Raw genomic sequence first — 19,000 nt, forward strand, 5'->3', positions numbered from 1 at the left:
TATTATTTGATAATTTGATAATATTTTCTAAAAATTAAAAATGTAACTAAGATTTTCGCAAAAAAACCATTAATGAACTTTTATATTTTAATTTTAAAATTTTTAAATAGTTAGTTAAGTAAATGCATGAAAAATGATGAATAAAAATAAATGAAAATATCAATTAATGTAAATTCGTGCATTCAAGGTAAGCCATCATTTTTCTTGATTTATTACATAGATAAGGTGATTCTTTGTGTCGTACTAAAATAAGTCATACTTCAATATATTTAACCTTTGTAAATTAAGGTATAGCCCTCTCTCGGTATTTATGTACCTGCTATGAGGATATAAAACCCTCTCATTAAAGGCGCAACACAGAGGTAAAATTGAAATTCAATGTTTATGATTTTTGATTTCTGCTGAAGTGGAGGTTGGGGTCCATGGTTAAAGTTGGTAATTCCTTTATTCCCTCAGAATTCCATTGGTTTGGTGTTAGTCAAACTGCATGGCATTAATTTCTTCAACCCTTGGCATTCTCCATCATCATGACAATAAGTACAACAAAAAGAAGATTTTTTTTTGATATTTTCTTCATCCATTTTTCTATTTGACTCTGAAAAGATATCCAAAACTTCCTTAGTTTAATTCATGAATTTTTTTTAAAAATAGATCTTCTCCGACTTAGTATATTGATCAAATAATCAAAATAGTATATGATGAATATCCTTCACTAAATCTCAGATTTAGTTAAGGATATTCATCATACACTATTTTGATTATTTTAAAGATACACTTGTTTCATATTTAAATCATTATTTTAAAGATGTTTTCTACTCAAAATTTGAAATCACTGCATTTTAAATAGACAATGATACTTAAAACTTTTGCTCTTACTCGGAAATAGTCCTTTTCATAATTCATCATTATTAGAATGATAGTCATAATGACTTTCATGAAATTTTGTTGAAGAAATTTTTCTGTTGATAGGCTCATAACTACCGTTTCTTTGCTCTAATTATTGTTGATATGAAAGACAAGTATTATGATTTCCCTATGCTGGACAGTGATAATATTGATACCTTCTTTGATTAAAATAAGAAATCATTGAATTTTAATGGAATCATCAAATGATAAAGTGAGAATGTATACCTCTGAAGTCCTACTTCAAAGTACCTCTTAACCTGGAATATATGAAATAAAAATAATAGTAGTCATATATTCATTAACTCAATGACACTGCTCCATGGCAATAGTGTCTGTCGGAAATATTAACGAAAAAAAACTAGAAGCCTTAAATGACATTTCTAGTCTTAATTTATGCTTCAATAAGTGAAATTTTAGATTCAATTTCTATTTTTTGGTTTTTCATTTTTTTTAGTAATTTGACCTACATTTATAAACACAAACTAGTTAAAGTTATCTCTAAATAAATATAAATGAAAAGAAAAATAATTCCCAAATTAACCTATTTTTATAAAAAATCTAAAATAATTTAAATATATTTAATAGAATTCTATGAAAAATATGAATTATTTCTCAATAAATACCTTTGCTGGCACTTTGGCATTGCCAGATCAGCTCTTCTGGCGATGTACATGATTGGAGTAGAGTGTGTACAAAAGTTGTCGCAGTTGAATGCGACGGAGATGATGGAGTTTACGCTTTGACAAGTAACATAGGGGGGCAAGGGATGACTATTTTATGGGGGACAGTGCAATGGAGAGGGAAGCGGATAAACACAGACGAATGGCATAGTTGGAGGTATTGTGGGTGATAGTGTAAATATAGGATATCGGTAGAGATAACCTAGATTCTTATAGTTACTATCAAGTAACTTTGATTGCTCCATTTACATTCAACATCATCTCCATTTCATTTCACCAACATTTTCTCCTGAGATTTTTATTTTTATATTATATACATATACTTTTCTTACCTCTATTCTTCACTCTAAGTATATGAATATATATATATTGTCTCAAAAATTGGAGTATATAGTTTACAAGTTAATTTTGATATGACATCAAATCAAAGTAGTTTAATCTACTCTTGATGGATTAAAACCCAACTTATCTCACGTATTTAGCTTCAACATTAATAATTTTTAGGTTTAAAAATATTCTAATTCATTATTTAATCATAACATCAACAACCTAAAAAAATCATCAATATACTAATGGTTATATGGAACCTAACTGTGCTAGAATATATATGATTTTGACGCACAAATGTTTTGATAATTTAATGAAATGACTTTGATTTGATATCACATCTAAATTAATATTTAAAACTATATACTCCAAGTTTAGACTATATTGTGGGATCACATTTTTACATGTGAGCATTATGATTAGGTCTTTGGAGTTGATACAATGTCCATCAGAGAAGTTATGCTTGCATTTTACACAAAAAGTATATTTTTTAATGAATTGGAATATCTAGTATTCAAAAAAGTGTTTGTGTTCCCTGAACTTTTGTGAGTTGTAAGATCTATATTGCTCAAATTTTTGAGCCTTTGATCCGCAAATGGACTCCTTGGGTCTAAGAATGTGTTGACATGGACAATTAACCATGGTTCTCCCATAAACATGGATGTATGTAGTATGAGAGCACAACTGGTGAAAATGACATGCACACAATCTAATAGTGTGCCCAGCCATGCATCTGTGTGAGTATGCTCGTATTCCCTCCGACTTGCTTTCTGGTGCTACTGGCTGCATGCCTACTCGCATGCCAACATGTATTTCTACTTGCAAGCCCTCCAGCTTGCCTTTTTGCATTACTCTTCATGGACCCCTTTCACTCCTTAGAGCACACTCCCATGCTTTTTCATGTGAGGCTGGCTACATTACCACCTTTAGGGAAGGTCTGTTCGTGCGGCCGAACGGGCGATTGTGCGATTGTGTGGTGCGGTGCAAAATTCACACATCGCATCGCACACCGCACACGGGTCTGTACAGTGAGATTGTGTGCGATTGTGCAAAAATTTTGCGCCCCCCCCCCCCCCCCCCTCTCTCGTCTGAAGGCAGTCTCTGCTGCCCCCATTTCCGCATGCCACCCTCTCTCGTCTGAAGAAGATGCTGCCTTCGCCTTCAAAAGACCTGAAGAAGACGCCCTCTCTTGCCCCGTGTGACTATGTGAAGGCGAAGGTATGTTCTTCCTTTCATATAAATTCTTCCCTTCTTCCCTTTTGTTACCTACTTCATTTACGTTTAAATTCGTATTTCAATATAAATGATAGTTGTGGATCAGTATAGTTGGGAATATTTTGATTCTGCTTCTAATATGTGATAAATTCTAAATTCATAACTTTGATCTTGTATGATGTCCAATTTTATCAGGAACATTTTCATTTCAGTGTTTGATCATGATCATATATTTGGATGAATATTGATGTCCCTTTTTCTTCTTCAGCTTCCACTTATTTTCTTCTCCTTTGTCTCTTCATCATCTTCTTCTTCTAGCTTTGTCTTTCATAATCTTTGCATTTTTCTTGCCTTTTCTTCTAGCTACTTTGTCTTCTTGTTTGGTGTTCATCCTGTTTCTGGTTCTTCATTTATGTTTCTTTTTCCTCTGCTAACATCTTTCGACTTATTTTTCTTATTCTGCTATCCTCTAGCTTATTCTTCAAACATCTTCTAGGTTCTTTTGCTAACATCTTCACGCTTATTCGTCCAACATCTTTTTTCTTCTAGCCTTTTTCTTCTAACATCTTCTCGCTTATTATTCTAGCTTCTTCTTCTAACATCTTCTTCTTTCTTCTAGCTGCTTCTTCTAACATCTTCTAGCATATTCATCTAATATCTTCTAGCTTCTTCTTCTAACATCTTCTTTCTTCTAGCTTCTTCTTCTAACATCTTCTTTCTTCTAGCTTCTTCTTCTAACATCTTCTTTCTTCTAGCTTCTTCTTCTAACATCTTCTTTCTTCTAGCTTCTTCTTCTAACATCTTCTTTCTTCTAGCTTCTTCTTCTAACATCTTCTTTCTTCTAGCTTCTTCATCTAACATCTTCTTTCTTCTAGCTTCTTCTTCTAACATCTTCTTTCTTCTAGCTTCTTCTTATTCTTATCCCTCTTTGTTTTCTTTGTCTTATTTTTCTTTATTATGTTTTGCAGTGTTTTTATTTTCTTCTCTTTCTTTTTATTCCTTTGTCTTCTCTTTTGCATCTTTCTTTCCAGTTCTCCTCTTTATTCTTCTTGTTCTCATCTTTTTCTCTTCTTCTTCTCCTTCTTTGTTTTTTCAACTTCTTCTTGTTTGGCAACTTCTTCTTCTTCTTTTCTTCTCCTTCTTTTTCTTTTCTTCTGCCTTTTTATTTTCTTCTGTTGTTGTCTTCTCCTCTACGTCTTTCTTTCTAATTCTCCTCTTTATTCTTCTTCTTTTCACGCTTTGTTTTTATAGTCTTATTCTTTTTTATTATGTTTTGCATTATTTTTATATTCTCCTCCTTATTTTTATCTTCTTCTTCTTCGCCCACTTCTTTTTTTATTTTCTTCTTTCTTTGTTTTTTCTTCTTACTTTGTATTTTTTTCTTCTTTGTTTTTTCATTTTCTTCTTCTTCAGCAACTTCGTTTTATTTATTTAATGCAATTGATTTGTTTGAATGATGTATGTTACATGTTGGGACAAGCTAGACTAGCATGTAAGTAATGTGTTACCATTTTTAATTTGTCACTAGTTTTTACAACTACAACATAGGATTGAAATTTCATTTCAAAATAAAATGACAAGGTACAAATTTGCATATGTTTATATAATAGGCTTGATATTTGATTTGATAGATCTGGTTTGATGTTTTATTATTTTTGTCTGTTAGGTTAGTAATTTGGGGATTCAGTGCTTTTTTTGTCATTGATGAGTTTAAATGCATGTATGATGGAGTGAGCAGTCCCACTCAATCAAAAACGTCATCGTAGCCCACGCCGTTGTCATTGACAGCCACCGGTTTGAGCCCATCTTGACCGGTACACCAAGGCAAAGGCATAGACATGCCCATGCTCGTAAGTTTCAACATGCTTCGGGCCATATCCACCCACAAGACCCTTCATTTTGAGCCCTCTTTCTATTTAGTCTATGTTTTTTCCCCCTTCGTTTTGGGTTTTTAAGTGGCCCCCTATGTCTAATGGGCGCCCCTTGTTGGACCTCTTTCAAGGGGCCCATTACCACCCGCATATAAGGGATGGGCGCCCCTTGTTGGACCTCTATGGTCAAAGTCAAATTATTTTTAGAAAGGGACCCACTCCACTTCACAATCATGTGAGAGAAGAAGAAGAAGAAAGAGAAGGAAGAGGGGGAAGGGGAAGGTGATCACTGCCGGACCGCCACCGTCTGCCACCCGTCGCTGCCTGAGCACCCCTTGCATTTGGACCACCGACGCCCGCCGCCCGCCGCCCGCCGCCCTCCCGCACCCCCCCCACAAATACCTATGGCCACCAGGCGGTCTACCACAGTGGCCCATCGCCGCCACCCATCGCGGTCGCCCCCCGCACGCTCTCCCTGGCCATGGTTGCCCGTCGCGCTTGTGTCCGTGCCGCACTCAACGCCCTTCGTGACAGTGCCACGCTGCCATACATGCTAGCGTTGTGCCGCAACCCGCACCACTCAGCACCACCAGAGCACCGCCGCTCACCGCGGCCGCCCACGTGAACCACGTCACCGTCGCCCGCCATCGCGATGCCGATCTGCGCTGCCGCATTACTGTCGGCATCTGCAATACCGCTGCTGCCGATGCTGGTCTGTCGTCGTCCGCTGTCTGGACGCTAATCCACGCCACCGCGCTATTGCCGGAGTCCGCGACGCCACCGTTGAGCGCCGCCACTGCCGACACCCTCCGCCACTTCCGCACACCCACCGCGCCGCTACTGACGCCTGTCGCGCCCCCTCCAATGCCCCCCGCACCGCCTCTGATGCCCATTACACTGCCGTCGATGCCCGTAGTGCCGCCGGCGATGCCCGCGCGCCATCACTGATGTCGCGCCACTGTGGATGCTCGCCGTGCCACCATTGATGCTAGTCGTGCCGCCACCAATGCTCATCGCGCTGCCATCGACGGTCACCACATCCACAATGCCGTAGCCATCGCATCTGCCGAATGCATCGCCACCGTTGTATGTTGCCAAACCACACCGTCGTTGCGCTGCCATCGCTTGCCATCGCTGTCGTTGAGTTGCGCCACTGTCGCATTGCCGTCGCCCGCACGCTGCGTTGCACTTTTCGGCAAGTTAATTTATCTTTTGTCGTATACTTTTCGGCTGCACTACACCACGCCAGGGTTATAATAGGTGAGAGGATAACAGACGCGAGAGAACCTACCGAGCATTTTCCCTAGGTACAGGCAGAGCTGGTATGTTACTTGAGAGCACCCACGGACTCAGTCCGCTCAGCGTCGTAGACATCGTCCTCCTTCTGACGAGGGTCAGGACGTCACCGTCACCGTCACCATCATCGATTGCCGGCCCCGGACCCCGAGCTTGGCAAACCCCACGAGTCGGGGGCCTGAACGTACATCCGCTTAGGAGTCTTCACATCACGTAGTCGCATCTCCGTAGATCCATACCCGATGGACGGCGTCTTCAACGACGTCACCGACATCATCCTGCATCATCTTTGTATGAGAGCATCATTTTGGTACCGACTGGATGACGTCACTGATGCCGTCCGGCATCAATGTACGTTTGTTGTATAGAATACCATATAATGCATTTTTTTGCCTCGTGTATACGCATTAACAATTACAAAAACATAATATTGAAATTTGCATTAGTTTATAAATTAGGGGAATTATTTTGAAATGGGAGGATAACAGAAGGTGAATTAATGTAACATATGTGTTACTTTAATGCAATTCGGTTGTCATTATTATATATAAGATTTCTGATTTTTTTTTCGATCAAGTCATGCGATTAAATCTGGATGAATGGTTATTCTTGTTTCTCGTCCACATTATGAAACTGCAAATGTAGGATGGAAGTTGGTACGCCCTCACATCAACCGAACGCTGCAGAAATGTCAACAGAAGAAGAAACTCATAGTAACCCAACCACTAGAAAGAGAAAGCCTCGCCTAAATGCATGTGACGTAATAAGGTACTTCACAGACATAGGTGGAAAAAAAATTAAATGCAACTTGTGTGGTATCAATGTAGAATGCAACTAATACCAAAGCAGTGCGCCTCTATGGAGGCACCTGGAAAGGTTCCATCGCATTTTATTCTCGTCTTTGAAAGCAAAGACAAGTCAAGCTGTATAGGAGAGATCACTCGACATGTTTGCTGGTGGAGATACGAAGTAACGATACTACACTTGACGTATTGGGGAGAAGACCTGGTGCGGTTCATATGTCTGCCTGACTCGCCATGGGCCATTGTTAGGAAGAAATACTTCATATGACTTCTTCGTGAATTGTGTAAAATAATTTCATATAAGAAAAGGCGCGAGGAGCGAGAGCGAGTTTGGTCATACGGCATTCCTTTGCTTAGCCGACCTTCTCTAGCAAACGCATCAATAAGCAATGTTCTGAGGTTATCCAACGTTCTTCAAGAACTACAATGAAGGTCTTTTTTATGAAGGCGCGAAGTTTACGAGTGGGAGCAAAGCGAAGAAGCAACGGAGCAGTTATCCAACGTTCTTCATGAAAAGTGATGCTAATCAATAATAATCAGTTCTGATTTCAATCATAAAACATAAAATAAATCAGAAGATAATCAGAAATGTTAGATGACTTGCAAACAAAGTGGATCTGTCATTGACTAAATAGCAAGGTCAAATGTCAATAAAAATGGGTAGCCTCGTCTTTGTTCAGTCCTTATTGATTTGTGGGGGGTCATCGTGGAAGAATTGGGTTTGACTCCCATAGCCCAGATGTGGCAAAAAAGATGGAGTCAATGAGATATGCCATGCCTGCATTAAGATTTAAAACATGTCGTCTACTTCAAGGAAATGTTCGGAACAGATAACTCAAAAAAATACAACACCGCATTCTCGGAAGATTGAGGAACAAGAAGAGATCCGTTATTGTGTCTTCCACGCTCTCATTGACTTTTTATTTATATATTTAAAATATTTGGAGTCAAGCCGCGCAGATGGGCGACTCTAATATCTTAGGTCACGAAGAAATAAAAAGGTGATGCTAATTCGCAACCTCAAAGAACATTCCAAAATAAAGAAATGAAAAGAGAATTTAAAACTAGATCTTACATTCTTCTTTCATTTAGATGCTGAACTTGGTCTTCTCGGCTGGAATCAACTTTAGTTTTGAACACCAAAACATCTGGTTTCTTGCCCCTAAACTAAAAAGGCACAATGCAAATTACCAATACCCACTTTTCCAATTCTTGAAAACTTAAATAAAAAAAGGAAAGACAACAAAGATTTTAGTACCAAAATGCCCTCTCAAACTTGTTCAAAAGCCCTAGGGGATCCAAAACTAAAAGGGGGATTATTTTGCTTGTGGTGCCCTCGACCAGGAGGCCTCGAATCCGCATTGCTGCAGGGACTTGAAACACCAAAACTCCCAAACTCCAAACTCCGGACTCCAGGTGCCCTCGATCTCCTTGGGTTAACAGATTTTCTATCGCTGGTTGCTTAGTTCTGCACTTCTCTTTTGGGATACGCTCGACTAGGCGGCGAAAGAAAATGCCAGCCAGTCTTTTGAAACTAAACAGGGAACAGCTACCCTCAGCCTTTGAGTCTCCAGTAGCACTTGCCGGTATACGGTTTTAGAAAGCTTGTTTTTCTCTAAACTGAGTACACCGGTGCCCTCGGCACCGAGGCCTCGAGGATCGCTTTGCTTGCTCCCGTTATTGAATGAACTAGAACAAGAAACAAGTTCCTGTCACTATTCCAAATCAACAATTGTCTTTCTTTATTTTGCACAGTTGTGTTCACAACTCCCAGCGATTGATTTTGCAAAGTTCGAGAGGCTAACTCCGAAAATAGGCTCCTGAAATGTTGTAGTTGATGCAAGGTGCTAGCTGTATCCTTGTGTCGCTGACCGACTGACAGACTCCATATCAGAACCCAAGTGTGTATGGTTGATCCAAAACTGATTTTGCGATTTCAAGATCCAGAAAGCTCTCCTGGTTTTGAGATTCGTGATTTCTTTTTTGGATTTTCCATACCCATCCGGGAGGAGGCCTAGAGGGAGGGAGCCTTGCGTGTGCCAATAGAAAAAAACTAACTCCCCGAGTTAGTTCATTTCTTCCTGTGCATACCCGCTTGTGTAATATATCTACCTCCTTCCCGAGAAGGTAGAGATATTTCCTGCGCGTATGTGTAGATATCAACTACTTCCCCAAGGTAGTTGAGATCTTCCTGCATGCATATGCATGCATGTGTAAGTATAACATAATTAAAAACATTAGTGCATTTATTGTAATACACGAAGAAATGAGTTGAGCTTATTTCAGTTATCGTAATATACTAAGAAATGAGCAGAGCTCATTTCAGTGGACAGTTATAGAGAAAAGCTCTGCTTTTCTCGTCAGTATACTAGATAAAAGCTCTGCTTTATCATATATAATATACTAAAAATTATACAAAAATTTTTAGAGTACAGTATTGAGAAAAGCTCTGATTTTCTTGCCAATACAGTAATTATATTAATTATAATATAACAAGTTTTTCGAAGGCGCAACTTTAGGAGCAGATCAAAGAAGCGACTTTAGGCGTGAGTTTATGAGGGGGAGCGATAAATGAGGTTCTCTTAAGAAACGGATAAGTGTAGGAGTAAATGTGCTTCCTTCCGACTTTTTAAAATGGGAGACTATGTTTGCAATGCTTCTGAAAACAAGGTGCGAGTTTATGAGCGGGAGCAGAAGCGAGGCGCGATGTTATGAGCAGAAGCGAAAGCAGGAGCAAAATAAAGTCAAAAATGGGCTTTCTACCTCCAACACAAAAGCATAAACTGTGGGAACAACACCATGATCTAGAGAAGTTGAATTTGTCTAAGCTAAAGCACATCTTTTCTTGATTGATGAAAAAATTGACGAAGGTTCTGAGGTGTTATCCGAAGCTTATCCAACGTTATCCAACGTTCTGAAAGAAGTGTTGTGTTTGGAAGGATTAAAAAAAACTCTCTTCGATACCTTCTCTCTCTTATCTTAGCAAAGATTATCCAAAGGTTCTAAAACACATTTTTTTTAACATAAATAAAATAAAACAATGAAAATCAACATTCAGAGGTGTGGGTTTACTATTGGGAGCATAACGGGCACAGCGAAGTCAATGAAGATGAAGATGAAAGTTACGAAGTCAATGAGGATTCAGATGCTAAGAAGTCAATTGAGATTAAGATGAATGTTATGAAGTCAATCCAGATTAAGATGAAGAAGAAGTTCTGCAAGGCGTGAGTTTACGAGCGATAAAGAAAAGAAAGAAAAGAATTGAAAGAAAGAAATGTTATGAAATAAAGAACCTCGTGGCATTACTTTTGAGACAGCTCATATTCCACTACCAATTCTTGCATCTTTGTATCGATCGGTTAATAACATTGTTCCCCACGTCTCTAGAAATAGTAGATCACATGCACTTTTAAATGAACCCTACACACCTCCATAAACATTTCCAGAAAGTGGATGGCAGCTTCGCTCTAGAAAGTACCACTAGACAGAAACATAAATGGATAACCTGTGACCACATTAGTACTGTCATCGGGATAAGCTCCTGCTTTCATGCTGACTAGGAGTAGGTTCTTTCTTGCAGTTTTTTTTTATCTGCTCGTAAACTCGAACCTAGAGTCGCTTCTGCTCATAAATCGCTCCCTCATGCTCTCGCTCATAAACTCGTGCCTTTATTTTTATTGTTCGTAAAGATATTAGGACTTTCTCACTGACATTGAGACAGAAAATATTCGATCATTTTCCTAGTTTGTTTTTTTAGAACATTTTATCATTTGTCCGTTGGATAACGTTTCATTGCTCCCACTCATAAATGCTCCTAAAGTCGCGCCTTCTTGTTAGTGAGAACTTTATTACGTACGAAGATCATTTTCACAGAAAGAAAAGCGAGAAGCTTGACTATTATGTCAATTGACAAAACTATTTTTTTTATCTGCTCCTAAATGCTCATAAACTTGCGCCTCCAGGACCCTGTGTGGTAGACCATAAAATTCATTCTTCTAAATGAGAACCTACAGCTCTCTCATAATTGCGTAGATAAGAACAATGGTTATCTTTAAAAAAATGAGAGAGAGGCGCGACTTTAGGAGCGGAGTAGTCACTTATTTTTGTAATTTTTTTCATTTTATTTTCTTTTTTTTAAAGAAAAAAGGCGCAAGGAGCGGGAGCAAAAAGCCACCTCTTTATACACTGGATAACCTCATTGAGATCTTTTCTGGTGTTCAGCTCCTATTGAAAATAATGCATTGGATGGATGCTCGGGCATTGAGAAGGAAGGACACTTTCAGAGGTGAAAGGCCATGGAGAGATACCATCTATGATCTATGAATCTCCAATTGGGAAACCATATCCATGCTCAGTGGCTAGTCTGCGCTATTTGGACTTTCAAAACTTAGCAAACTGAAACATCTGAGTAGCTAAAGGAAAGGAAGTCAACCATGACCCCGTTAGTAGCGGTGAGCGAGAGCGGATTGGGGTTTGAATTAAAAAAAGTGTGTTTCGGTTTCATTTGATTTTTTGTGAATTAGATGATGGAAAAACCAGCAAGCAGCAAGCGTAAGCTGTGTTGCCGTAGCGCGCCCTGCTGAGTTGTACAAAGTCAGCAATTGGGGTGCAAGCATAGGCAACACAGGACTTACGGGGTGGGATGCGCAGTGAACTATAATTGTAAAAGGTTGGAAGATCTGGCCAAAGAAGGTGATAGCCTTGTAGATTCGTTCCCATGGTTCGATCCTTTCCAGTAAAATGCGGCGTGTTCAAATTCAGGTCGCTTTTACGCGAGAAAGGGGGACCACCCTCTAAGCCTAGGTATTCCTCAATGACGATAGCGTACAAGTACCGTGAGGGAAAGGTGAAAAAAAGCCCCATCAGGGAGTACAATAGAGAACCTGAAATTCGATGCAAACAATCAGTCAAAGGAGCAGAACGCAGGCACACTCACTCTAACGGTGTACCTTTTGCATGATGGGTCCGCGAGGAAATGGGAACAATGGCTTAAGCCATTAGGTGTAGGCTTCACAACTGGAATATTCTAGTTCTTATTTGACCTGAAACTTATCGATCTAGCCATGAGCAGGTTGAAGAGAGCTCTAACAGGCCTTGGAGGACCAAACACACATGTGTGGCAAAATATGGGGATGATTTGTGGCTAGGGGTGAAAGGCCAACCAATATCGGATATAGCTGGTTTTCCGCAAAATCTATTTCACAAGAGCGTATGATGTCGATGGCTTGAGGTAGAACACTCAATGGACTAGGGTGGCCCCATTTAGCTTTACCAACCCTAGGGAAACTCTGAATACAGGCCGTCATTGTTTGTACAGACAGACTTTATGGGTGCTAAGATCCAAAGTCGAGAGGGAAACAGCCCAGATCATACACTAAGGTCCCTAAGCAATCACTCAGTAGAAAAGGAAGAGATCGAGCAATGACAACCAGGAGGTGGGCTTGGAAGCAGCCATCCTTTGAAGAAAGCATAATAGCTCACTAGTCTAGCTCCATGGCACCGAAAATGGTTCAGGGCTCAAGTGATTCACCAAAGTGAGGAGACCTTGAGCTTTTTCAAAGGTCTCGTCGCTTCTGGCTACTTTATATGTTTGCCATATCTTTGCTAGGTGTTTATGGAATTATTATAGCAGGTTGGTCAAGTAATAAGGGGCGCGGCCATTCGGTCAGCTATGATACTAGGACCAATTGCTCAAAAATAGGTTTGTGCTGCAGGTGTCGAATGATCTACTCTACACAGGTGTGGGCTTACGGGGCTAGGGTGATTTACTTATGTAAACATAACCTTTCTTTCATTCTTGGTTGGTAACTTTTCCGGGCCGCGATCGAGAAGTGGAATTAAGAAAAAAAGAGATGTTTCTCTTCGCACCTCAGATCAGGAGGAATTATTGATTGTCAAGCTGGCCTATAACTATATGTTAGGCCCCTAACTAGGTGGCATTCCCTGCCCAGAGGCCTGTGTGCTTATTGGGAGGGCGTGTCCGTGTAATTCGGCTCACGACATTAAACGACTGAGTCATTATGGGTAGCGATGCCCAAATACCTGATCTTTCAGGCCATTGCCACTGCCCGTGGTGATGCATGGTAGACTGTGCATGTGCCCGTCCACGCCCAAGGTGGGACGGATCAGGTACGGTCCGCGCGTGCTAGGCGTGTGGGCTGATCAGTGTGTGCGCGCGCGTGCCAAGCGCATCGCGCCAACGCCAATGCTAGGTGCCAATGCTAGGTGCCAGCGCTGAGCGCTGCACGTGGGGGCGGGAAGAGCTGCGTGCGGGTGCAGGACGCATAGCCCGGGCGATGTGCCGCGGTTGCAGCGCGCGGAATTGTGTGGGGTGCCGTGCAGCGGCCGCGCGGGCAGCGCGCGCATTGCATGTGCGGGGCACGGGGCCGGGAGACATCTCCCCAGGAGACTAAGGCATGTGGCGCGCTGAGAGCGTCGAGACGGCACAGAGGGCGCGTAGCGCTCCCGTGGGTAGTGCTGGGCGCGCAGCGCTCAGCTTGGGGGTGTCAAATGCGGCGGCGTCGCGCGGACTCCACGCGAGGGTGTTGACACGGGTACCGGTGACGTGTGTGATCATCGAGGCAGGGGTGGCATGTGTGATCGCCCGCAGGCACACGACGCCTAGCCCGGCGCACTTGTGTAGCGGCAGAGCGGGCGCATGCACGAAGCGGCCGCCCTGAGGCGGCGTGGCGACACTACCTCGTCGCAAGGCGCCTCGTCTCGTTCCTTGCATCACCCCTCGTCTTCCCTCATGTAACGATGATGTACTTTTGATGATATTAATGCAACGACCCTATTCCCTAACGGTGTTGTGCACCACCATCTCCTCTAACCCCTTCTATGCGATCTTACGCAATCTAGACAGTTTCCGCTGAAAGAGATCAAGGCTGCTCAGTGTTTTGCCCTGAACATTGAGGGCGGCACGCGCCAAATTCAAGCAAGAGACCTAGCTCGGGATTTGACCGTGTGACACTTTATAATAGCTGTCTTTTAACCGGTTGTTCTTTGTTTGTCAACGCTATTAAGGATCTATTCCTACTTGACTTATTTCAGAATTTAAATGGGTTATTCCCAAAATAAAAGGTGCAACTTTAGGAGCGATGAAGATAAATCAGAACACGCTCGTAAACGCGCGCCTACTCTTGCTCGTATACTCACGCCTTCATCGCTTCTACTCATAAACTCTCCCGCTCGTAAACTCGCGCCTAATTTAACGTTAGAAAGTTAAAGTCAATAAAAATAAGGTTTTTGTTATCTTTAGATAATTATCTACTGGAAAATGTTACGTTATAGTTTCACATAAAATGAAGGCGCTACTGATTGATTGATTTAGTACTGGTATAATAGTTGACTGTAATGTTGGAATCTAAAGATAAGCTCCTAAGGAACCTCTTATTCAAAAAAAAATGTTCAAAAAAATTTGAAAATTGTTGCTCGAGTGTCATTGACACTTGACGCGTGGATGTATGAAAACAACATTCCTTTCCTTGGTGTGACAGTGCATTCGATGGACTCTGAGTGGATTTTGTGCGTGCGTGTTCTAGGAATACGCCAACTGACTGGGTCCCACACAGGCAAAAACATGAGTGCACACGTCCTTGAAATGTTGGAGGAGTTTGACTTGAAGAAGAAGGTATGGGTTATGGCATAAAAAATTAAATTACTGTTATTTTTCACCGTTCCATTATATTGATGAATCCAAAATACGCAGGTGTGCGTAATTACCACAAACAACGCATCGAACAACAGAAAGATGATGACTATTCTAAAGGAGCATCTGAAGTTGGAGAACCACCAATTTTGTGCAAGCCGACACGTGCTTTGCATAGTGCACATGCTAAATCTTGTGGTCCAGGCCGGGATGAGCTCACTACGTGTGATAGAGGTGCCATCAGAGTCATTGATTACAGACGAGGATGATATGGCCAGTATGAACGATGTAGAGCAAGGCAGCATACTTTCTACATTCTCTGCATCTAATCTGGGTGATGTCATACTCCAGCTCTGCAAGATAGTCACATGAATACGTGGTTCAACCCAGCATGAAGAACGCTATGTAGCATTATGCGAGCAATTTAGGCTACCTGACCACATAAAAATTCCATTGGACTGCCCAACAAGATGGAATTCTACGCACGCCATGTTAGTGGTTGCTGTCGAGAAAAGGGATGTTGTAGATATCATTGCATTGAACGTCTTACGGAAACAAGTCTTATGTGAAGAGGAATGGGCAATGATTAAGGAGTTCTCGGGTATATTGCAAACCCTTCAGTCGGTTATAGTAGCGTGCCATTCAAAAACATCCACAACAAATGAGGCAATTGTTATCATCAGAGCAATGATGAGACACTTGAATGGTGTAATGGCTGGTATTAGAGAGGGAATAATTTTATGAGTCAACATTGTTATGTCCATCGAGCAACGGTCATTAGTGTACAAGCCTTGTGAGGCGATGAAAACTAAGATGTCTAAGATGAAGACTAAGTCGAGTACTTCACTGTTGCTGCTCTCCTTGATCCCTCCATGAAGTTACGGTTATTGGACTGTGACCAACGGGAAGAAACAGTCGCGTATGTGCAATGCTTATTGCAGTCCCCCGATATCACCAATGACGAAAGCATCATTTGTTTAGATTCCTCTGCATACTTTTCACTAGAGCGAATGTCTACAACATTCTTCAATGAAGCACTTGACGAGTTTTTATCGGACAGTGAGCAGACACTAAAACTTACTCCAGGACACGAGCTAGATGTGTACATGGGCTCACCTCCTCTCAAGGGGACTGATCCATTGCATTGGTGGAAAATAACAGGAGAACATTCATATCCAAGGTTGACAATGGTTGCGAAGGAATTCCCATCAGTCTGTGCGACAAGTGCTCCATCGGAAAGATTCTTCTTTGTCGGTCGTGTGGTCATCAACTACAAGTGTTCAAGATCGACGGTAGAGAGCATTGAATTGCTTATGACACTAAAGTGTTGGTGGCGAGCGGAAGAGGGTGATGACACTGATATGAAGCAATCAAACGAAGATAGCAATGAAGATCCCATTGTTCATTAAGCTCGTTTCCTCTCCTTTAATTTTTTGAAGCACTCAAAAGGTATGCTTTACTACTTGCTACTTTATTATTTGATATCTACAAGTAAAAAGTGATTTCTGTAAAGTTCTGTGTTATGAATTTTATGAATTTTTGTTTTATTTGCGTCAGAAATTATTTTTAAAATATTTAAGAATTTTCTAGAATTTAAACGAATTCTATTGATTATCTTTTAAATTTAGCGGTTAATTTCATATTATTTTTTGCTAAGATATATATGTTAATTTTTAGGAAAAGTTGAAAATATTAGTTGAAGATTTGACACATTTTGAGGGATATTTTTCTAGGGTTTGTTAAACCATCTGAATTTGTAATGTAAATGGTAATTTAAAAGGTGAGGAACCATTTTCTAATGCACTGAATATTTGAATACTATAATACATATTATAGTAATAAAATAGTTTAGCTCACCTTCTCACCCCTATTTATGAAAAATGACCCCTCCTTATCTTTATTTAGCTGGCTAACCAAAAAATTTAACTCACTTTAAAATTCTGAAAAAAGACACTCTTCTCTCTCTCTTACCCTTGAAGAACTAACCACCTCTCCCTTTTTCTGGAATTGGAATTTGTTTTTCACCATCTGAGTTCTGAAAAACAAGACTCTGTTTCTCATTGATGATTGTGATTCCTGCTCTTCTTCACGATTTTAGTTGGCATTGGTCTAACTCTTATGATCATATGTTGCTTCTGCCACAGTGTTGATCTCTTCCTCTCGTTCTAAAAGAGAAAAAAAAAATTGAAGGAAAGGAGTATCATTCTTTCTCTGTGAGTTCTCGGAAAAGGTTGCAGGTTCTCCCCCCTATAACGGTGATTTGTCAAAAACTTCCTCCTATTACCATAATTGTGCTTGCTATCTCTATGTTTCTTTATGCATCTGTTTTCTCATGTTCTTCTTTCTATTGTTTTTTAAGAACTCAATGGTATGTGTTTTGGTGGTGTTTTTTATTTTCTAACAAATGTATCAGTCTTCTGCTCTAAAGTCAAAATTCTATCCCTTCAACTTTTTTATTCAGAATATCATCTAAAACAAAAAAAACTTAAATCTTATATTTATACAGCTGTAACTTCATGCCAAAATTCTCTGAAATTTCTACTGATATACTTCTGTCATATCTCTCTCTAAAGTATATCAACAATACAAAATCATAAATCTTAAACTTCTCTAAACCTTCTACGGCTATCCGTCCTTAATAACTCTGAAACTACCAAAATTTAAAAATATTGATTCCAACTTTTCAAAACCTATTCTTCAGCATTTTTCACTGCAATAAATTTGTCATTTGTTAAGCTTCATGAAGCATTGAACTCTAGATACGTTGGTGCAATTATACTGAAATTGAACTACCAAGTGTTGAAAGACAGTTTTTAAAACAAATGTTTGGAGATGAAGGCTCATCTGAGACCTGTTAGCATCTTGACAAATAACAGGACAGTTAAAGATGCTTTTGCAGAAGAATCAAAGGAAAGAGATGAGGGTGTCTCCATTCAAGAGATCTTTAGATAGTATTGTGAAAATGAGAGTGCATATATTACAAAATTAATCTGGAATGAAGATGGTCTTTTGTTTTCCTGTTAAAGATCATCCAATATCTTAGGGGCATTTTTTCTGGATTAAGGAACCAAGTAGGTATGTTTTTAAATTTTTGTTTCAAATTGAGAAGAAGCAAACAACATATATATTCTTCAATTAATTGATATGTGTCCAAAGCTTCAACTTCTGTCACATCATCTTTAAAAGTGACGAGAATCCAGAGAAGTATCCTCCATTATTCATAGACTAAATATTCATTGTTTGTAAAGGTTTCGTCGAGTAATATTTTTAATGTACATGTCTCTTCAGTGTTCACCATAATCAGTGAACTTATGTCTCATTATGAACATCTCAAAGTATGTTGCTTGAGATGTGAAGTTCAAGTTGAGTTGAGGCATTCTCTTCTACCCTTCTCATCTAATTAACCTTCTGTGTTGGAGAAAAATTGCATTCAACTTGACTTTGTCATTTTGGCAATGTTGGAAAATGCTTAGGTCACTCACTGGAAGGATGCCACTGCATTTGGCTTGGGGATTCAACCCTAGTGCTTGTTCACAAGGGATTTCAAAAGAAATGGAGGAGCATACCACTCAAAAGTTTGAGTCAACTGGAAGCTCCTTAGTTTGACTAATATTCTCCATTTTTGGTACATAGACAATATATTATCCATGTTGATCTCCATAGTCTCCTTACTTTTCCTGTTATTTTAAGTACTACTTAGTGATCATTAGATCTAGTGGAAATGGCTCCCACTCATTGGACACATCATCAACTTGTATTAGAATGTATTCATCCCCCTCAAGAATTGGAAATTATCCTATCGACGAAGATTATTTAATTAAAAATTTTAAGGACTTCTATCGTTAATCTTTTTAATTTAACAGTTAATTTTATATTGTTTTTGCATTAAAAATGAAATTTAAAATTAATTAAGAAATTTCTTGAACTTTAACGAATTTTATCGATAATCTTTTGAATTTAAAGGTTAGTGTTATATTATTTTTGCATTAAATATGAATTTTAAAATTAATTAAAAACAACAACTAAGCCTTGAAATGTTCAAATTTGTGCGGTGCAGATTTCCGCACCAAACCGCACCGCACATCGCACGATGCTTCTGGTGCATGCAAAAATTCACACTACGCTGCACGTGCTACTCTAACCACTTTCCCCTCACCCATGTCCTAGATTGTGTTTAAGTTTACTAAAAAAAATCATGTTTAAGTTTACTCAAATAAATCACATTCTTTATTATTCACATCCATGTTTATT

Source organism: Wolffia australiana, chromosome 18, assembly GCF_029677425.1.
Source record: "Wolffia australiana isolate 7733 chromosome 18, ASM2967742v1".
Classification (NCBI taxonomy): Eukaryota; Viridiplantae; Streptophyta; class Magnoliopsida; order Alismatales; family Araceae; genus Wolffia; species Wolffia australiana.